We start from the raw sequence: 23,896 nt of genomic DNA, 5'->3' as shown, positions 1-23,896 counted from the left end.
AGCGAACATAGAGGTGTTTGAAATTATTCAGGAAGCTGGAGTAGAGTCACAGAGGGGGAGAGATGGTGAGTTGTAAATGGACTAGCAGAGAAATGTGGCTCTCTGATTGGATAAAGACGGAGCAGAGAGAGTCCTTGTGGGATTTGCATCCCACCTTGTTTTAACAGTGATTCTCTGGAGTGTCACCACCCCCTTCTCCCCATCTGTGTGTTTACACTCACACACTCTGAGCTTGGCATACAGGAACCAGTTATCATAGCTAATCATCCGTGTGTGAGTGCACTGCACGTGTGTGTGTCACTCTCATGACTGCCAGGGAGAGCATATTGGCTTGGATTGGCATTGCCAACTCTTTCAGATCCTGTGTTAGTGTTGCGACCAACCGGCTCCATTGGCCCTATCCACACTGCAGAGCCACCACAGCTGCCAGTTTCCTCCTCTGCTGTGTTAATTAAAGTCATACCCAGGAAACTGTCCGGGCATCATAGCCATGACTCAGTCTCATCACTGATAGCCATGTATTTTTACTGTGAAGTCAGTCCAAATCGCACATTTCATTATTTGAGCTTCTGACACTGCTATGACATACGTACAATATGCCCTCCTCCAACACTTCCAATTTCAACAGTATGCAATTTTCCCTTTCTGAATAGATCCCAAAATAATTCACCAGTGATGACAAGGGTTGGATACATTTAATGTAACGAATGCTGCTGAGAGCATGTCAGTATGATTTTACAAGAAAACTGCACACTGTATGCAAATATCTAGCTATATTTTTCAATTTTGCATTTTTAATACTGTATGATCCACCAACCTCTGCTTACGTGTAACTGGATGCCTAGTAGAGAGCTCCAGCCATAGTCAGACTGGTTGTGTGGTTCTTCTAGAATCTTCTAGTAGTGCACTACATTGGGAATAGAGTGCAACCCATAGATATACGGTACCTGGATCCCCCTCTCTCTCCATGGTGCTAGCATATGTCAGAGCTGCGAGCACAGTACAATACGATCCCACTTTATTTGTCTGTGTTGGGCTGTTATTACTGAGTTGCAGACGGAGTACAATACAAGCACACAAACAGACAGGTTTGTGCTCATAGATCCAGATAGAGATATAGTAGTCTAGTGAGGCTTAAGACATGGTGCAAAATGCCCAGTGTGTATCTGACTGTCCATAAGAGGGTGCTAGCTGCAGTCTAGTTGCTATAATGAATGTACAGTATATGTCATAAAAAGAGGATAATAAAATGTGAAAGCTCGAAGGCTACTAATGCAGGTCTACCTTCATCTGTCTATTTTGTTTACAGTGCATTCGGAAAGTATTCAGACCCCTTGACATTTTCCACAATTTGTTACGTTACAGCCTTATTCTAAAATGGATTAAATCATTTTCCCCCTCATCAATCTACACACAATACCCCATAATGACAAAGCAAAAACAGTTGAAAAAAAAATTTTTTAGCCAATTTATTACAAATAAAAAACGGAAATATCACATTTACATAAGTATTCAGCGGAAGGGACTAGAGAATGAATATTGATTTAAAAACAAATTTGACATGGTTTTTAAATCAACTTGGAAAAATGCATCACTTACAGTGGGGGAAAAAAGTATTTAGTCAGCCACCAATTGTGCAAGTTCTCCCACTTAAAAAGATGAGAGAGGCCTGTAACAGACAAAATGAGAATTTTTTTTCCAGAAAATCACATTGTAGGATTTTTAATGAATTTATTTGCAAATTATGGTGGAAAATAAGTATTTGGTCAATAACAAAAGTTTCTCAATACTTTGTTATATACCCTTTGTTGGCAATGACACAGGTCAAACGTTTTCTGTAAGTCTTCACAAGGTTTTCACACACTGTTGCTGGTATTTTGGCCCATTCCTCCATGCAGATCTCCTCTAGAGCAGTGATGTTTTGGGGCTGTCGCTGGGCAACACAGACTTTCAACTCCCCCCAAAGATTTTCTATGGGGTTGAGATCTGGAGACTGGCTAGGCCACTCCAGGACCTTGAAATGCTTCTTACGAAGCCACTCCTTTGTTGCCCGGGCGGTGGCTGTGAGGCCTGCCTCATCCTGCACTGGTCTTCTGCTTCCACACACCTATAGCAATATGTCCAGATATTCTGCTTCCACACACCTATAGCAGAATGTCCAAATCTTCTGCTTCCACACACCTATAGCAGAATGTCCAGATATTCTGCTTCCACACACCGATAGCAGTATGTCCAGATCTTCTGCTTCCACACACCTATAGCAATATGTCCAGATCTTCTGCTTCCACACACCTATAGCAGTATGTGCAGACCTTCTTCTTCCACACACCTATAGCAGTATGTTCAGATTTCCACTGGGATAAAGCTCTTCTCACCTCCTGACTTTCTGGTTAAATAAAGGTTAAATAAAAACTCTTCTTGACCATTTAGCCAGACACAACAAGACACTATAGGCCAGGAATGGGCAACTGGTGGCCCGCAGGCCTGGCCTCCCTTTTGTAGGCCCGCGGATCCATTCAGCAGTTTTTCTCTTGTTATGTCAGTCACTGACAGTCACTCAATTAGCCCATGTCTGCCAATTTGTTTTTTGATTGGTAAATTAGTCTAGCGGCCAGCTATCTAAACTCAAATATCATATAAAAAACTGAAAACATTTATCTCCACCCTATGGTAAAATGTGTAGAATTGCAGGACATTAGCTGTGTAAACTGCACATTTTTCTCTGTGTCCCATGGCAAAATGTGTAGAATTGCAGCAAACTTGCTTTAAAATGGCAACATTTTCTCTACGCCCCATTGCAAAATGTGTAGAATTGCAGGAAATTAACACTAAAACGTACATTCTTTCTCTCCGCTGTCAATGTTTTGCTCGCAAGGTGGCGGGGCCCCTGAACAAAATGTAACTTAGGGCCCCAAAAAGGCTAGGGCCGGCTCTGACTGCATGTGTGGGTATGGATGTCGGTAAGCAGACCCGAGAGCCACTGTGGCCCCTCATGATGAGTTCAGATTTTACTGGCTGCCTCTGCACACCCACATTTTAGCCTGACAATGATGGATCATGGGTGATGGAGGCTGAAATTTTTCTCTTCTAATCACTGCACACAAAACACATAAATCTCAGCATATAAATAGCTCCTATCAATGATAGATATATATTACCCCTCCACACTTTTTCAGGAAGTACAAGAGGAAGTAAATCAGATTTCTGTGGTTGAATTTCACTTTTATTAATGGACCAATCAAGAGAGAGTATGTAAATGCTGCTGTGGATCACCGAGCCTGTCTGTCTGCCTGTCAGAGCTCAGACCCAGAACCACTGCTGAGGACTGCTGAGTCAGGTGAAACGGAGAATACTGGGAAAAGAGGCTACTCTTCCCAAGTTTATTTCTCTGGCTGGGTCTGAAATGGCATCCTACAGTATATCACTATAGCCTATGGTGCAGCACTACTTTTGGCCAGAATGCCCCCCTGAAGCTCGGCGAAAAAACAGAGAAATTATATTCAGAAATTCATTGATTTAAAAATGAGCAATGAGAGAGAGATGGTTGGAGAGAGAGAGAGAGAGAGAGAGAGAGAGAGAGAGAGAGAGAGAGAGAGAGAGAGATGGTTGGAGAGAGAGAGAGAGAGAGAGAGATGGTTGGAGAGAGAGAGAGAGAGAGATGGTTGGAGAGAGAGAGAGAAAGAGAGAGAGAGAGAGAGAGAGAGAGAGAGAGAGAGAGAGAGAGAGAGAGAGAGAGAGAGAGAGAGAGAGAGAGAGATGGTTGGAGAGAAAGAGAGTGATAGCCCTCCATGAGGATGTACACAGCCTCTCTGTGTGGTCAAACATCTGTCATGATTCTGGCTTCTGGTTGGCTGTCTCCGCCCCTGTTCTCGTTTCTGGTCACGCGCCTCTGTCTTTGTCTCTCCCTATTACGTTCATCATCACTTTTCACTAAGGGATCTTGGACATTTAGCTTGTGTATGCATTTAGTGCCTGGCTTGTTATTACCCCACAGACCTCAGCTGGTTAGGGTGCACTGTTCAATAAGGACAGCTCTGCCCTATTAGCTACAGTAAATTACCTGCTAAGTATGTGCTATGTTGAAAATAGAAAGCAATGGCCAGAGTTGCGTGCCACAGTCAAAATAAACAATGGCTCTCAAGACCCAGTTCATCAACTGACAGACATTTTGAACTGACCTTTGACTCCTGTGTTCCCTCTGTAGATTTACAATGAGAAGAAGAGTCAGTTTGACATCAAGAGGAACAATCCCAAGGACCTGGTGGAGAGGGTGGCACGAGACATTGCCAAGCTGCTCACTAGCAAGAGGAGAGCCCTGGAGGTAAGAGGATGCTACTGCACCTGTTAGAGAGGTTATGTTTCCAGAGGGGGAAAGAGTTATTTCCATATAGGAACATGCTGGAGGGGTTAGTTTCATATCTTCTTAAAGGGCTGCAAGGTTTATGAAGGGAACGGAATGTCCTTGAAGATAGTTGTCCTATTCTAGTGACTGAAAGGAAGTTCTGGAGAGGAGGGGAGTATTTTAGAGGTAACCGTCCAGGGGAGACAATTATCTGCATCATTATGTTCAGACAGGCCCTCTGATTAGTTGCAGTTTGTTTCTTCACTGACGGCACCGAGTCTCATCCCCCCCAAGAGAGAAAATATTCAAAATCAGTTTGGATATTTCAAAAAGCCAATCATAATATTAAGGCGCATGATAGATTCACCATTTGAACTAATCCCCCAAAATTTGATTTTTTAAAACAAAATATTGATGGTCCTTCAGCGTTATAAGGTTGGATAATAAAGCAGTTAATACGTTTGTTTCGCTCAAATCAGCTGTCAATTCATATCCACAGGACACTGTGAAAGCATAATTTTACCTAACCATATCTACATTTGATAATGAGAGTTTGTATTCATTTAAAGTAGTAGGTTTATTTTTTTGTAATGTTGCAGGCGAATGTCCTCTGAATCGATTTAGTTCATCATATTCATCATTCACGAAATGTGCGTGCTGCATATTAACACACTGAGGGTAAACACATAGTGAGGATATACACACATTGAGGAGACCTAAAGCCTACAGGCAGAGTGGAGCTGTACTCCTCTCTCCTTCCCTCTGTGCTGCCCTGAAAAGGGCCCTCAAGGCATAAGTGATGCTGTTTTCACCAGTCATGTCCCTTGAAGGGACATTTGAGGGTATCTTTTAACAGCACAGGGTCTCACATGAGAAGGCACAGTAACCCGAGAATCGCACCACAGCCTCTTAAAGGGACAGGCATGCATGGCTAATTCTGTGGCATGGGCCCTTAAAGAGAAAGGTATAACGATGTGCCCCGTGGTCGTGCCGTGTGTGGGAATGAAATTGCACTGGCACTGACCCTCCGCCACTTGTTTTGGCAGGGGTGCCATGTGAGCTCAGTGCGGTGCCCACGCCTCAACCCTCCCCATGCCTGTGTGCCCACCCCCCTGCTGGCCTAACCTCCCGGACCACACTGTCACCTCACATCCTGTCTCTACTGTTCACTCAGGAGAGATGAGAGGAAACGAGGTGAAAAAAGAGAATGGATGGAATGAGAATGCCCCCCCCCCCCCCCCCCCCCCGAGGCTCGGGGAAAAAACAGATACATTTTCTTCAGAAATTCATAGATTTAAAAATGAGCAATGAGAGAGAGATGGTTGGAGAGAGAGAGAGAGAGAGAGAGAGAGAGAGAGAGAGAGAGAGAGAGAGAGAGAGAGAGAGAGAGAGAGAGAGAGAGAGAGAGAGATGGTTGGAGAGAGCGAGAGAGAGAGAGAGAGAGATGGTTGGAGAGAAAGAGAGTGATAGCCCTCCTGACAACCCCACCACACCCACTGAGGACATGCACAAGCCACAGATTGTACTCCTTATTGACTCAAACAGGAAATATATACAAGAAAATAAACTTTTTCCAAAACACACAGTGTCTAAACTCTGGTGTCCAAACACCCAGTGCACCCTAGACCTTCTGTCTGAGGACCAACTAGGGTCACCCAGCCACATAATAATACACACAGGCACAAACGACCTGAGGGCACAGCAGGAAAGGGTGGCCACGGCACTCAAGGGAGGGATTGAAAAAGCTTGTTCTACTTTCCCCAACGCACAAGTGGTTATCTCCACCCTGTACTTTAATGAAGACAGCTTCTCCATCCTGGAGGGGAAATCAATCATTTCCAGGCCCAGGGACATGTACTAGTCTGTGGCGACCTAAATGCCAGAACTAGCACCGACAGGGAAGGCTGCCTTGCTTCCAGTCCATAGGAACTTTACATTTACATTTTAGTCATTTAGCAGACGCTCTTATCCAGAGCGACTTACAGGAGCAATTAGGGTTAAGTGCCTTGCTCAAGGGCACATCGACAGATTTTTCACCTAGTCGGCTCGAGGATTAGAACCAGTATTTAGTTTTTTTTATGTATTATTTCTTACATTGTTAGCCCAGAAAATCTTAAGCATAATTACATACAGCCACGAAGAACTATTGGATATCAGAGCGACGTGAATTTACCAGCACTATGACCAGGAAAATGACTTTCCCGAAGCGGATCCTTTGTTCGCACCACCCAGGGCATTTGAACTGATTCCAGAGGCCGACCCAAAACAACGCCGCCGGAGGAGAGGGAGCCGGAGCGGTCTCCTAGTCAGACTTAGGAGGCGCGCACACCACCCATCGCTTCCGAGTATATTACTCGCTAATGTCCAGTCCCTAGACAACAAAGTGGACGAGATCAGGGCAAGGGTTGCTTTCCAGAGAGACATCAGGGATTGTAACATACTCTGTTTCACAGAAACATGGCTCTCTCTGGATATTCTGTCCCCGTCCATACAGCCATCTGGGTTCTCAGTACATCGCGCCGACAGGAATAAACAGCTCTCGGCGAAGACGAAGGGTGGGGGGGTATGTTTCATGACTAACGACTCATGGTGTAATTGTAACAACATACAGGAACTCAAGTCATTTTGTTCACCTGACCTAGAATATCTCACAATCAAATGCCAACCGTATTATCTCCCAAGAGAATTTTCTTTGGTTATAGTCACGGCCGTGTATATCCCCCTCAAGCCGATACAACGACGGTCCTCAAGGAACTTCACTGGACTTTATGCAAACTGGAAATGATATATCCTGAGGCTGCATTTATTGTAGCTGGGGATTTTAACAAAGCAAATTTGAGAAAAAGGCTACCTAAATTCTATCAGCATATTGACTGTAGTGCTCGCGCTGGAAAAACGATGGACCATTGTTACACTAATTTCCCCTATGCATAAAAGGTCCTCCCCCGCTCTCCTTTCGGGAAAATCTGACCACAACTCCATTTTGCTCCTCCCTTCCTATAGGCAGAAACTCAAACAGGAAGCACCGTGCTTAGGACTATTCAACGCTGGTCTGACCAATCGGAATCCACGCCTCAAGATTGTTTTGATCACGCGGACTAGGATATGTTCCGGGTAGCCTCTGAGAATAATATAGACGTATACGCTGATTCAGTAAGTGGGTTTATAAGGAAGTGTACAGGAGATGTCGTACCCACTGTGACTATTAAAACCTACCCTAACCAGAAACCGTGGATAGATGGCAGCATTTGTGAAAAACTGAAAGCACGAACCACTGCATTTAAAGGTGACGGTGAATATGGCAGAATACAAACAGAGTGGTCGTTCCATCCACAAGGAAATCAAACAGGCAAAACATCAATATCGAGACAAAGTGGAGTCGCAATTCAACGGCTCAGACATGAGACGTATGTGGCAGGGTTGACAGACAATCACGGACTACATTAGGAAAACCAGCCATGTCGCGGACACCGACGTCTTGCTGCCAGACAAGCTAAATAAGTTATTTGCCCGCTTTGAGGATAACACAGTGCCACCGAAGCGGCCAGCTACCAAGGACTGCGGGCTCTCCTTCTCCATGGCCGGCATGAGTAAGACATTTAAACGTGTTAACCCTCGCAAGGCTGCCGGCCCAGACGGCATTCCTAGCCGCATCCTCAGAGCATGTGCAGACCAGCTGGCTGGTGTGTTTACGGACATATTCAATCTCTCCCTATCCCAGTCTGCTGTCCCCACATGCTTCAAGATGGCCACCATTGTTCATGTCCCCATGAATGCAAAGGTAACTGAATTAAATGACTATCGCCCGTAGCACTCACTTCTGTCATCATGAAGTGCTTTGAGAGTCAAGGATCATATCACCTCCACCTTACCTGTCACCCTAGACCCACTTCAATTTGCATACCGCCCCAATAGGTCCACAGATTATGCAATTGCCATCACACTGCACACTGCTCTATCCCATCTGGACAAGAGGAATACCTATGTAAGAATGCTGTTCATTGACTATAGCTCAGCATTCAACACCATAGTACCCTCCAAGCTCATCATCAAGCTTGAGGCCCTGGGTCTCAACCCCACCCTGTGCAATTGGGTCCTGGACTTCCTGACGGGCTGCCCCCAGGTGGTGGTAGGAAACAACATCTCCACTTCGCTGATCCTCAACACTGGGGCCCCACAAGGGTGTGTACTCAGCCCCTCCTGTAATCCCTGTTCACCCATGACTGTGTAGCCTTTCATGCCTCCAACTCAATTATCAAGTTTGCAGACGACACAACAGTAGTTAGCTTGATTACCAACAACGATGAGACAGCCTACAGGGAGGAGGTGAGGGCTCTTGGAGTGTGGTGTCAGGAAAATAACCTCTCACTCAATGTAAAAAAAACAAAGGAGATGATCGTGGATTTCAGGAAACAGCAGAGAGAGTACCCCACTATCCACATCAACGGGACAGCAGAGGAGAAGGTGGTAAGTTTTAAGTTCCTCGGCATACATATGACTGACTAACTGAAATTGTCCACCCACACAGACAGTGTGGTGAAGAAGGCGCAACAGCCTGTCATCTATTTGGCCTGTCACCTAAACCCCTCAAAAACGTTTACAGATGCACAATTGAGAGCATCCTGTCGTGTTGTATCGCCGCCTGGTATGGCAACTGCACCGCCCACAACTGCAGGGCTCTCCAGAGGGTGGTGTGGTCTGCACAATGCATCACCGGGGGCAAACTACCTGCTCTCCAGGACACATTTTTTAAAACATTTTTAGTCATTTAGCAGACGCTCTTATCCAGAGCGACTTACAGGAGCAATTAGGGTTAAGTGCCTTGCTCAAGGGCACATCGACTGATTTTTCACATAGTCGGCTCGGGGATTAGAACCAGTGACCTTTCGGTTACTGGCACAACGCTCTTACCCACTAAGCTACCTGCCGCCCGGGACACCTACAGCACCCGATGGCACAGGAAGGCCAAAAAGATAATCAAGGACAACTACCATCCGAGCCACTGCCTGTTCACCCCGCTATCATCCAGAAGGCGAGGTCAGTACAGGTGCATCAAAGCTGGGACCGAGAGACTGAAAAACAGCTTCTATCTCAAGGCCATCAGACTGTTAAACAGCCGTCACTAGCACAGAGAGGCTGCTGCCTACATACAGACTTGAACATCACTGGCCACTTTAATAAAGGGAACACTAGTCACTTTAATAATGCCACTTTAATAATGTTTACATATCTTGCATTACCCATCTCATATGTATATACTGTATTCTATACTATCTCAGTAATGTTTACATATCTTACATTATCTATCTCATATACTGTATTCTATACTATCTATTGCATCTTAGCATATGCCACTGATAATGATATTGCTCATCCATATATTTATATATTCTTATTCCATTCCTTTACTTAGATTTGTGTGTATTAGGTTTTTGTTGTGGAACTGTTAGATATTACTTGCTAGATATTGCTGCACTGTCGGAACTAGAAGCACAAGCATTTCACTACACTCACAATAACGTCTGCTAACCATGTGTATGTGACCAATACATTTGATTTGATTTTGGACAAGAACCTGACACCCTCAGCACACAAGGGGACAGCATTCCCTCCCCCACATGCCCCCCTGTCACAACTACGACAACATAAACAAAAACAACGGGTCACAACTCCTGCAGCTCTGTCGCACGCTGGGTATGTCCATAGTCAATGGTAGGCTCCTACGGTAGGTACACCTATAGCTCACCTATAGCTCATCTCTTGGCAGTAGACTACTTTATCACTGGCCTCAACCCAGAGTCTCTCAGAGCGTTCACAGTCAGCCCACTGACACCCCTATCAGATCACAGCAAAATCACAGTCTACTTGAACAGAGCAATACTCAATCATGAAGCATCAAAGGAACTTAATAATATTAAGATATGCTGTAGATAGAAGGAAAGTAGTGTGGAAACCTACAACAACAAAAAACAATTAGGCAACAACAAATTCAATCCCTTTTAGACAACTTCCTGGACAAAACGTTTCACTGTAATGGTGAAGGTGTAAACTTGGCAACAGAAAACCTAAACAGTATATTTGACCTCTCAGCTTCCCTATCAAATCTAAAAATGTAAAACAGGAAGAACAGAAGAAAATGAACAACAATGACAAATGGTTTGATGAAGAATGCAAAAACCTAAGAAAGAAATTGAGAAACCTATCCAACCAAAAACATAGAGACCCAGAAAACCTGAGCCTACGCCTTCACTATGGTGAATCACTAAAACAATACAGAAATACAGTTCAGAAAAAGAAGGAACAGCACGTCAGAAATCAGCTCAATGTAATTGAAGAATCTTAAGACTCTAACCACTTCTGGGAAAATTGGAAAACACTAAACAAACAACAACACGAATAGTTATCTATCCAAAACGGAGATGTATGGGTAAACCACTTCTCCAATCTTTTTGGCCCTATAACAAAGAACAAACAGAAAAAATATATACATGATCAAATGCAAATCTTAGAATCAACTATTAAAGACTACCAGAACCCACTGGATTCTCCAATTACATTGAATGAACTACAGGACAAAATACAAACCCTCCAACCCAAAAAGGCCTGTGGTGTTGATGGTATCCTCAATGAAATTATAAAATATACAGACCACAGATTCCAATTGGCTATACTTAAACTCTTTAACATCATCCCTAGCTCTGGTATCTTCCCCAATATTTGGAACCAAGGACTGATGAGACAAATTTGACCCCAATAACTACCGTGGGATGTGCATCAACAGCAACCTTGGGAAAATCCTCTGCATTATCATTAACAGCAGACTAGTTCATTTCCTCAGTGAAAACAATGTACTGAGCAAATGTCAAATTGGCTTTTTACCAAATTACCATACGACAGACCACATATTCACCCTGCACACCCTATTCGACAAACAAACCAAAACAAAGGCAAAGTCTTCTCATGCTTTGTTGGTTTCAAAAAAGCTTTTGACCCAATTTGGCATGAGGGTCTGCTATACAAATTGATGGAAAGTGGTGTTGGGGGAAAGACAACGGCATAAAAAAAATCCATGTACACAAACAACAAGTGTGCAGGTAAAATTGGCAACAAACACACACATTTCTTTCCGCAGCGCCGTGGGGTGAGACAGGGATGCAGCTTAAGCCCCACCCTCTTCAACATATATATCAACGAATTGGCGAGGGCACTAGAACAGTCTGCAGCACCCGGCCTCACCCTACTAGAATCTGAAGTAAAATGTCTACTGTTTGCTGATGATCTGGTGCTTCCGTTCCCAACCAAGGAGGGCCTACAGCAGCACCTAGATCTTCTGCACAGATTCTGTCAGACAGTAAATCTCAGTAAGACAAAAATAATGGTGTTCCAAAAAAGGTCCAGTTGCCAAGAACACAAATGCAAATTCCATCTAGACACCGTTGCCCTAGAGCACACAAAAAACGATACATACCTCAGCCTAAACATCAGCGCCACAGGTAACTTCCACAAAGCTGTGAATGATCTGAGAGACAAGGCAAGAAGGGCCTTCTATGCCATCAAACAGAACATACAATTCGACATACCAATTAGGATATGGCTAAAAATACTTGAATCAGTTATAGAACCGATTCATGCAGAGCAGAATTTGGCTGATACCAGCTAATTATCAAAATCCAGAAAAGAGCCTTTCAATTCTACAACCACCTAAAAGGAAGCGATTCCCAAACCTTCCTTAACAAAGCCATCACCTACAGAGAGATTAACCTGGAGAAGACTCCCCTAAGCAAGCTGGTCCTGGGGCTCTGTTCACAAACACAAACAGACCCCATAGAGCTCCAGGACAGCAACACAATTAGACCCAACCAAATCATGAGAAAACAAAAAGATAAATACTTGACACATTGGAAAGAATTTACAAAAAAACAGAGCAAACTAGAATGCTATTTGGCCCTAAACAGAGAGTACACAGTGGCAGAATACCTGACCACTGTGACTGACCCAAAATTAAGGAAATCTTGTACAGACTATGTGAGCCAGCCTTGCTATTGAGAAAGGCTGCTGCAGGCAGACCTGGCTCTCAAGAGATGATAGGCTATGTGCACACTGGCCACAAAATGAGGTGGAAACTGAGCTGCACTCTTTAAATAATTTTTTTTAAATTTCCTGCCAAATGTTTGACCATATTAGAGACACATACTCCCATACATTGATAAACTCCCATATCTATTGGGTGAAATACCACAGTGTGTAATCACAGCAGCAAAGATTTGTGATCTGTTGCCACAAGAAAAGGGCAACCAGTGAAGAACAAACACCATTGTAAATACAACCTATATTCATGTTTATTTATTTTCCTTTTTGTACTTTAACTATTTGCACATCATTACAACACTGTATATATACATTATATGACACTTGAAATTTCTTGATTTGTTTGGAACTTTTGTGAGTGTAATGTTTACTGTAAATGTTTTATTGTTTAATTCACCTTTGTTTATTATCTGTTTCACTTGCTTTGGCAATGTAAACAGATGTTTCCCATGCCAATAAAGCCCCTTGAATTGAAAATTGAATTGAGAGAGAGATGGTTGGAGAGAGAGAGAGAGAGAGAGAGAGAGAGAGAGAGAGAGAGAGAGAGAGGGAGAGAGATGGTTGGAGAGAGAGAGAGAGAGAGAGAGATGGTTGGAGAGAGAGAGAGAGAGAGAGAGATGGTTGGAGAGAAAGAGAGAGAGTGAGAGAGAGAGAGAGAGAGAGAGAGAGAGAGAGAGAGAGAGAGAGAGAGAGAGAGATGGGAAATAACAAAAAGGGAAAAATACTCTGTATATGCTAAAGGAGAGAACAGAGGGTGGGGATTGTCAGGGAGTCATTTTGTGGTCATTTAAGAGTACGAGGCTCATAAAACGACATTAAACCGTTCTTTTGTTTCATTTCGCCACATTATAAATTCTCTTATTAAACGGAAAATTCATGACAGCTGAATCAATTCAACTCCACTAGGTATTCATACTGTAGACAGTGGGATTGGAACCAGAATCCTTATGCAGAGTGTAGATAAGGATGTCTCTAACTCAAATCCAGGTTTGGTTGTGTTGATGTTGCTTTTTATTCCAGACAATTTCTACTTCCTCCTTAATGGTTATTTACTCCCATGCATTCTGAAAGATTGAAACCAGCACAGTAATCAGAATGGGAGCTACAAATGGCTGAAAATGTGAGTTGTGTAAATGCAAACCATTAAGTCCTTTCCTGGGATGGTCATACTTTATTATAAACTGGGTGGTTCGAGCCCTGAATGCTGATTGGCTGACAGCGTTGCGCCGTGCCTAAGAACAGCCATTAGCTGTGGTATAGTGGCCATATACCACACCACCTCATGCCTTGTTGCTTAAGTAGACTGTGGGGGTATGTTTATATCTACTGATGAACAAATGCAAAGCGACTCTAAATGTTTAGTTCCAACTGCCGGAAATGGAAACCACCTCATAGCACTTCAGGCTCTCTCATATACAATCATGTGAAAATGTATCCCGTCTAGGTAATGCCTCAAACCACTGGGCACAGACTTCAATTCAACGAATTGAGCAGCAAGTCACACACCTGTACAGCTAGCTTTACGAGAGGCGGTTGTTAGACAGCCTTTTAACAGAGAGCATGAAATAGAACAGAGGCCTCCATGTAACCCGTCATGTGTATAAAACACCAGGCAGAAGTGATTCCTGTGATCTGGGCCTGCCTCTCTCTTCCCGGATTCCTTTGACTCCGTCTCCTCTCCCTCCGTGTCTCAGCGGCAGCTGGAGGTTCACATACCTGTTGGAGGCTGTGAGCATCCTGCAGGCTGTCAATCAAAGTCTGTATGCCGATGAGGCAGCATCATAGGGGTGTCGATCAGGGTCTGCTGGATGGGATTTCTCAAAGCACAATGAGAAGTGCCCAGTGCTACACAGTGTTACATTTGTGTTGCTTTCCGATCAGTGAGAGTAGTACCACTGAAACTACCACTGTGAAAGCCTAGCTGGTGATTTCACAGAAGGGACTGATGGAATACAAAAAGGGACCAAGTTTGATTAGATCCAGTTGTGCACATCTCTGTACTCCTCCACTATAGTTTTAAGTTTTTGGTCAAAAAAGTGTTTAATTTATGAAATCTGTTTCCAAGTAGCCTATTCCCACAATAAAAAAAAGAGACATATGTGGTCGTATCTCAATGTAATCAAGATATTAAATAATTTTTATTTTAAAATACAATCTCTTTTTGGGCTTAGTTGTGCTCAATTTGCAGTGTACACATTATTATATTTTCCAGACATGACAGAGATGCTCTGTGACTCTCCAGTCATACTGATTGTGATTGTGTAAGAATGCAGGAACTCTGACCGGTCACTGTGCAGAGATGGCAAAAATGCACTTGACAGAATGAATCAGTCACTCTGCATAAGACTCTGTTTCCCCTGGCCTGACCATGGATACCAAGACAACACAGGACCAGGGCGGGGTGGACGCACACACATACGAACGTACTCACATACTCGTACACACACACCACACACACACACACACACAATCCCACACATGCATACGCATAATCGCTCAGGACCCTGACCCCCTCCTAAGAGAGTCTGAGGTGGTCGCTGACTTGAGTTGGCATCCCAGCGAGTTTTCAGACACCTCAGCGACTCGCTTTAATTGGACAGGCAACCGGCACGAATCACCAATTTAAAACTGCTACATTTAGCCCCCAGTGCTTTAAAGAGCCACAGACTAAAAAGGTTAAATAAAAAATTGAACATAGAAACCAAGTTGACACAGATGGGCCAGGACCAGGAGGGGGACGGAGACAGGGACGGGGACAGTTCTGTGTCATCTGTCATTGTGTTACACATAGATAAATAATTTACAAAGACACATGGCACACACACATGCATGCACACACACACACACTCTCGTACACACACCACACACACACACACAATCGTGCCTGTCCGCATGCATTCGTGCACACAAACACACCCACCCACACACTCGCAGATTCCCAGGAATCTGACCCCCTCCTAAGAGAGTCTAAAGTGGTCAATGACTTGAGTCTGCATCCCAGCAAGTTTTCAGATGCTTCAGCGACTCGCTTTAATTGGACAGGTACCCCGCACGAATCACCAATTTAAAACTGCTACATTTAGCCCTCAGTGCTTTAAAGAGCCACAGACTAAAAATGTTAAATACAAAATTACACAATTGTATCACTACTCCTTTACTATATACACTGAACAAAAATATAAACGCAACATGTAAAGTGTTGGTCCCATGTTTCATGAGCTGAAATAAAAGATCCCCAAAATGTTCTATACGTACAAAAAGCTTATTTCTCTCTAATTTTGTCCACAAATGTGTTTACATCCCTGTTAGTGAGCATTTCTCCTTTGCCAAGATAATCCATCCACCTGAAAAGTGTGGCATATCAAGAAGCTGATTAAACAGCATTATCATTACACAGGTGCACCTTGTGCTGGGGACAATAAAAGGCCACTCTAAAATGAGCCGTTTTGCTACACAACACAATGCCACAGATGTCTCAAGTTTTGAGAGAGCATGCAATTGGCATGCTGACTGCAGGAATGTCCACCAGAGCTGTTGCCAGAGAATTGAATGTTCATTTCTCTACCATAAGTCATTTTAGGGAATTTGGCAGTACGTCCAACCGGCCTCACAACCGCAGACCATGTGTATGGCGTTGTGTGGGCGAGCGGTTTGCTGATGTCAATGTTGTAAAAAGAGTGCCCCATGGTGGCGGTGGGGTTATGGTATGGGCAGGCATAAGTTACGGACAACTAACACAATTGCATTTTAGCGATTGGCAATTTCAATGCGCAAAAATACAGTGATGAGATCCTGAGACCCATTGTGAGGCCGATTTTTTTTAAAGGTATCTGTGACCAACAGATGCATATCTGTATTCCCAGTTATGTAAAATCCATAGATTAGAGCCTAATTAATTTATTTCAATTGACTGATTTCCTCATATGAACTGTAACTCAGTAAAATCTTTGAAATTGTTGCATGTTGCGGTTATATTTTTGTTCATTATAGGACAAATCTCCATTATTTTCAGAGTGGAATAGCCCTCAGTGGAAGTGCACAGATGGAGAGGTGTCTGAGTAAGTGTTGGTGGAATGTGGTTGTAGATTCAGTTGGTGCTGTTGAGGAGGTAGTATCATCTGGAGGAGTGGGCACGGGGCTGACTGTTGGTTATGGCACTGCAGGAGGATCAGAGAGATGGTTACTGCTCTCCCTCTGGTGACAGGTTAAGGGAGTCTGTTGGGTTGTGTTAACAGGTTGGGTCTCTGCATCTTTCTGTTCATGTGTTTAATCTCTGTGTCCTACTAATAAAGTATTGAGTGCTTCTTGTTATCCAGAGGTATATCAACTCTAAATGTCCAGAAAAAAGACTAGTTCAAAGACTACACAGACTATTCAAACAGCACAAACATGACAGCAGCTGGCGAGTCCACAATGCATGACGACAGCACCGGTGGCAAACTATTATGTCTCTCCTGTTGGCATTAAGTCATGACGAATGAAGGAGTTGTCTGTCTCTAAGAGTTCTGGGAGATTTCCCTACAGCCACGCTGCTCTCCTAATCGCTCATTTGTAATATCAGCAATAGATCACACTAGATGCCTTTCCACGCACACTGACCAAATCTATCACTCTGGGATAGATTAGTCGGGACTGAGGCAACTGCCGTACACTGTCACGTGACAGGATACAGCACGTGGAAACAGTACAGTGAAATGCTTGCTTGTAAGCTCTTCCTCAACAAGTATATGAGTGTGTATATTTGTGATTCCCATGACTGTGTTTTTGTATTTTAATGTGTATATATAGTTTGGGTATAATGTGTATATTTATGTTGGATATACAGGATGCATTTGTAAAAGAGACCTAGATCTCAATATGTCTTCCCTGTTAAAATAAAGGTAAAATTAGCTGTTCAACAGTCTTATTGCTTGGCACTAGAAGCTGTCTCGGAGCCTGTTGGTTCCGAGTTGCAGTACAATATGTACCCACCATGCATACAACTTGCAGCCACCATTTAGTAAAACAGTTAAGCCATACACTGTGGGAAGTGCCAACCTTGGTGATGCCAACTAGTTGACGTAATGGCCTCACTTGTCAGAACATTACACATAATCCAAGCCCCCACTATTTTACCTGCTTGGACATTAATCGCTGCTAGCCCTTGGCATGGCTTGTGTTCATTTTGGCAGCTTAATGACTTTCAAGTCCCCCATAATGAATGTGCATGAGCAGCACTTTGGATAGGTCAGATAGGGTTGAATATTTGATGAACCTAATCACTGGCTAAAACTACAACATGCCTGTTAAAGTAATCTGTCTTTAAGGTGTATGCTGTAAAAAAGCAATGCATTACCCCAAAAAGGAGAGTAGGTAGGTGAGTGTAAGAAAGCAATTTGGTTTTCCATTTCCTGCAGGCAGTTAGAGAGGCAGTTATAGCACTCCGGTCCCACCAGGACCCAAATAACAGGGGAAGTAGGCCGCACTGACTCTCCTTGGGCAAAAATAGCAGAGATAACGTCTCAGCTCGCCTCAAAACAATGATTGATAAATTGTTTTAATCAAAAATGATTATCAAATTTGTTCTGGTAGATTCCAGCAAGTTTATTTTAAGACAGAGAACAAGGTCTCACCTTTCATGGGGTTAGTGTGGAGGTTTCAGGACAGGGCTGGGAGGGTTGAGACAGACTGACTTGTGTTAAGGAAGACGTTATGTTGGATCTTAATTTGATTACTCTGTTGTTGCTGAGAATTTTCCTGCACCACAGGATTTACATAAATCCACTGAAAACCAACACTAAGACATATTCCCAGTATTGTATTTTTCATGTAGCTTAATTTTGGCCAGCTAATAGCCTAACCACATTCAAATCCTGTTGCTGCAGGATTCTTTTGCTGCGACAATACTGGTCAAATTAAGATCCAACACCTGTAGTGTAAACATGATCAATTCTGCTCACTTACCCTGAGGATGAGGGGAGAACCAGTCTGCTCCCTCCACAGCTACACAGACGCACACACGGGCCCTTGCCATTCAGATCTATGAACATCCATTAGTAACCATCTGTTACAATAAGACCTGAAGCAGCAAAGCCATTACACCTCTCTCTCTCTCTCTCTCTCTCTCTCTCTCTCTCTCTCTCTCTCTCTCTCTCTCTCTCTCTCTCTCTCTCTCTCTTTCTCTCCTCTGTCACTCTTTCTCTCTGTATCTTGCTCACTCGCTCTCTCTCACAATCGCACGCACACACACAGATTAATTCATCAACTCACAAATGCACAAACAGACACTTAACCTTCTTCCTCAATTGATTCCGGTTTCACCTTCACATGAGATGAGAACAGCTCACCTCCAAAACTATATAACATGACTGAACATACAGCAACAGGAGAGATGAAGGGATGACCCCCCTCCCCACAGAGGTCAAAGTAACACACACAGAGATAGGTCAGAACATAATAAATACACATGATTGTACGTCATCAGTATTGGGCCATTCCATCACTCCTTCCTACAGAGAAAGGTCACAACATCTCCCTCACTGGAACTTGGCAGAATGTCACATTAGGGAAATGTCAGGATCTGATCTGTTTGCAGCAGCACTGTGGTCGTCACTAGTTACCACAGCCACAAATGCATAAACCCTGCCTATTTCTACAATGTAGCTTCTTAAAATCCAATTTTAAAACTAACCCTAACCTTAACCCTAACATTAACCACATTGCTAACCAATTAAATTACGACCAAACATGTTTGTTTTCATGAATTTTTACGATATAGCCAATTTTGACTTTGTGGTTGTGCCAGCTAGTGGAAACCCAGCACTGCCTGAGGCATCCTTCCTCAGTTTTCAATGCACTTATTTTACTGCGTCTCAGCATACCGTTTCAACAGTTCCATTTGAATGCAGCACATAAGAAAAAAAAATGTTGATGTACATACAGAGGAAGTTTATTTATTTATTGGTGTGTTCCTGTCTCACACACAATCCCTCATTAAAGTGACAATGTGTGTGGCAGACAGGCAGGGAGGAGGAAGTGAGGGGCTTTTGATTCTCTGTCTAATCATCAGAGTTCTAGTGGAAAGGAGAAAATGGTTCCTGTGTTTGAGCAACTCCTTCACGTAGCTAACGGCATCTGCCTCACTCTTTCATCTACCCGTCAGCCAGAGACAAATGAATGGAAATGACTGCTTTGTGTGTTTTACACAGCCATTTCCCCAAGATGCATAAAACATATATTTCCAAGCAGTCTCCCGTGTGTGATTTTGAATCTGCTGGGACAGAGAATGAGAGAGAGAGAAACACTTGAGTTTTGAAATGGTTTGCTTTTTTTTCGTTGCGAGGCAATTTCTTTTTTGTTGTAACTTTTGTGTTGGTTGTTTCCTCGCCTACAGGGTACAATTGAAATATATCATTTCATATGAAAGGGGCTTTTCAAAACGTCTCTGCAATCAAATAGAAAATATATGTTATGTGGCTGTATGACAAAGAACAATGAAATAGGTTCTCTGCTCATAACAGTGCCTTGTGTATTTAAAAAAAAAAGTATTTTAAGAGACGGTGAGGCACAGTATGTATGTCAAATCCAATTGATTTATAAAGCTCTTTTTACATCAGCAGATGTCTGTATATATTTACCTAATCAAGATATTTGCATAGAATCCATAGGAGTGAAGACTCTAATGAAGGTTGTGTGTAAGATGTGATCTTGAGTGTGTAATCAGAACCACCTCATCCTCTTCTCACTCCACTTCATTGTCATAATGATCCACCTCCTCCCTCTTATCAGGGTGATCAGCAGAGAGGCCATCCAATCACCTGCAGCCTCATAAAGGAGGAGGTCACACAACCACAAGAGATGAAGGGGAAGCCAGTGGAATGGGAATATTTATTGAAAATTGACTCACATTACTGTAGAGATTGATGTAGAAAAATGTATAGAAATGCATTTACGCATACATTTAATTTGATTTGGGAAACTGAATATGTGTGTGTGTGTGCGTGCATGCGTACGGGCTTGTGTGTATTGAAAGGAAGCCAGGAGGTTGCAGTACCAATAGATGGTGTTGAGGTAAATAAATAAGCATGTGTATGTAGCCTGCCACTGACCCCAGGGAGCAGTGCTTTAATTCCAAACAGATGGAGAGCAGAGGTCTGTTGGAGCCTGGCCCTCTTCCCTGTCTCCTGGTGCAGCCAACGAGGCAAATGATGGGCTGCTGTCCTGAAAAGGGTCTGCTGGAGGCCCTGACAGCCCTGTGTTCAGGGACGTTGGGCTGTTTTCACAGTAGGGGGCATCACACACTCACACACAGAAACAAAGGCACACACACGCATACACACACACAGGAACAAAAGCACACACACACACACATACACGCACACACACACAAACACACACACACCTACATACACACACAGCCCCTTGTCATTCTGTCTTTCATGTGTGTGCGACCAGAGGGAGCGTTTGATGATTGAGGCCCCTGCAGCACAGGGCCAGTCACATAGCAACACAAGGCCCTTTGATTTCCATTTGAGCTGCTGAATTCAACTGAAAAGAGAGTCATTGAACAGAACAAACTTGTGACGGTCAACAGAATCACAGCTTCACCAAAACAAAAACAGCTTTGAGTGAAGGTCCTGTGTGGCTCAGCAACGCCAGGGTTGTGGGTTCGATTCCCACGGGGGACCAGTACGGAGAAAGTATGAAAATGTTTGAAATCACTACTACATGTATTAGTTGCTCTGTATAAGAGCATCTGCTAAATTACTCAACTGTGAAATGATGCCTCAGTAGAAAGCTCAGATCCTGGTGAACAGCCCTACAGTTAATAGCATAGATCAGTCCTAACCAGAACAGGGATCAGTGCCACTTCTCCCTACCACCAACAGCCCATCAGTGGCCTCAATAGAAAAGGCACGAGTGCAGCTCTGCCACACCTGTGCAGACCAGCTTAAACAGAAAAGCTAAGCTTCACTTGAGCACAGTGGCTTCAATGGAACAGCTCTCTTTCATTGAAACCACCGACTACTGTGGAACAGCTGAGCACCATTCACCAGAGAAACTCTAGCTCCGGAATCCTCAGCTCCACCCCCTAGAACTCTGCAGTGCATGGCCATGGAAAGTGTTGCTGTAATTAAAAACTCTAGGAAACTGAGGAAGCAGGGTTTTGGCATATGAGGTAATTTTAGAGAGAGACAGCAAGAAAAGGAAAGACAATGGATGAGTCAGATATGTTAGTAAGAATGGGGATCCCAGTTTTCACAGTAGGAATGTAGGTGGACGTTGGCTTAAGCTGTTCTCCCTCTGTACAAGTATTCTTATCATGCTAACTGTACACACTCTGCACCTAGCCCCCCCCCCCCCCCCCCCCCCCCCCCCCCCCCCCCCCCCCCCCCCCCCCCACTGAAGAAGATCGAGAGAGAGGCGAGAGCGATGCTGGTGTTTGGTAGAGCGATGGAATCAGAGGTCGCCTTGGCCTTATTTGGCCCTTCCATCAGAGCGATGGTTAATCTGTGCAGGGTCCTGCCTTATCTGAGCGCCTGCCAGCCCGGCCCGGCTCTGCCCACAGAAAACACATCACACATCAGCCACACACACAAACATACACACACATACAGACACACCCACACACACACCACCCTCGCCTCCCAACCTTCCAAGGGCCATTGGAGGAGGTGGCCGCAGATTTAATTCTTATTTATTTCCATTCCGTTTCTCTCCGGTTTGCATTCATTTGCAGCGGGCTGTCAGTTCTCCTCTTGTGTGTTTGTTTTTTAAGTAGAAGGCATTCAGAATGTGTCTGGGTGCGTCGCATCGCCTCGTCTCAGGCCGGGCCATTGGGTTGCTGCATCAATTGGTTATGTAAAAAGAAACAGGGGTCTCGGTGGTGTTGGTGTGGGCACGTTTGTGGAGGCAAATGCCTAGAACAACCCTGAAAACATTAGTTTTTTCCACCGAATGCGTGTGCTGTAGACTCACCTGTGTCTTTTCAGGGTGACTCTTGTCTTGTAGTAAGCAATGAGAGAGGAACAGTTTTCAGAGTGCCTTAGTGCCACCTTATCATGGAGACAGATAAAGAATGTAGCTACTGTAAATGATTAGGGTCATCCAAGTTGAACCCCTTAGTCAGAGTCAACCTGCCTCTCACCATAGATACTTAAAACCACGCCGCAGAGAATCTGCCAGGAGTGGTCCAACAGTCCCACTGGGTCAGCCATGAGGGATATTTGGTCAGCGTTGCCAAACTCTCCCCACCCCACCCCACTACCTATCAATCAGACTCAGCACCCCGTTCTCGTGACGGTTTCTGCCACACTGTCTTGAGTTTTGACAAGTTGTCATAAAAAGATTGCATCATACTGAGTGATGACCTGACTGTCTCTGTGATTGGCAGGTGTTTTTTCTACCGGGCCAATGAGGTGGGGGCTGGTTGGAGACTTGAACCTCTGTTGACTCTCTGACTGACAGACAGACAGGCAGCTCTAGCTCCTAACAAGGGGGACATTTCTGTTTGTTTATCAACCGTTTATTTCCAAAACTTTACTTGAGAAGCTAACAGTGCTGTACAGCAGTATTGGCTAATCCCTTGCAGTGGCCAAAGGGATAGGGTAATAGGGCAGATGAGACTCTTCCATTGGTTGAGTGACAGGGGAGGAGAAAAGGCAGGGAGGAGGAGAGAAGAGGAGGAGATGAGAGGAGGAGAGAGGAGGAAAAGAGATGAGAGGGGGAGGGGGAGAGGATAGGGGCTAGCCTGGAGGCACCCCAAGAGTAGAATAGAAGAGGAGAAGGAAGGTGAGGGCTGTGCCTCGTTAAGGCATGAGAAACTGTGGAGGAGAATTCCAAATCTAGACCTTGATAAATAACCTTGGTGATTAGAGCCTCTTGAATTGCTCTCTCTCTCTCCCCCCCCCCCCCCTCCTTCCTTCCTTCTCGTCTCTCTCTCTCTCTCTCTCTCGCTCTCGCCCCCCCTCCTTCCTTCCTTCTCTCTCTCTCTCTCTCTCTCTCCCCCCCTCCTTCCTTCCTTCCTTCTCTCTCTCTCTCTCTCTCTCTCTCTCTCTCTCTCTCTCTCTCTCTCGCTCTCGCCCCCCCCCTCCTTCCTTCCTTCTCTCTCCCCCCCCCTTCCTTCCTTCCTTCTCTCTCTCTTGCTCTCTCTCTCTCTCTCTCTCCCTCTCTCTCTCTCTCTCTCTCTCTCTCTCTCTCTCTCTCTCTCTCTCTCCCTCCCTCGCCTCAGTAATCTAAGTGACTCCAGATAAAGGCTGTGGTGTCGACTTCTCTCTGTGTTTTTTTCCTCTTTGATACACATTAATCCCTATCATTGATTACAAATTTACAAGCTTAGGTTCAGCTTATCACAATAAGCCTCTACCTGCTTTGAACCTCCCTACAGATTCATGCATCACCGCATACTGTATATCTCACACAGAGGAGGCTGGTGGGAGGAGCTATAGGAGGACGGGCTCATTGTAATGGCTGGAATGGAATCAATGG

Source organism: Coregonus lavaretus (assembly GCF_964263955.1).
Source record: "Coregonus lavaretus genome assembly, chromosome: 12".
Classification (NCBI taxonomy): Eukaryota; Metazoa; Chordata; class Actinopteri; order Salmoniformes; family Salmonidae; genus Coregonus; species Coregonus lavaretus.
The sequence above is the reverse complement of the archived record's forward strand: the minus strand, read 5'-3'. Positions refer to the sequence as shown.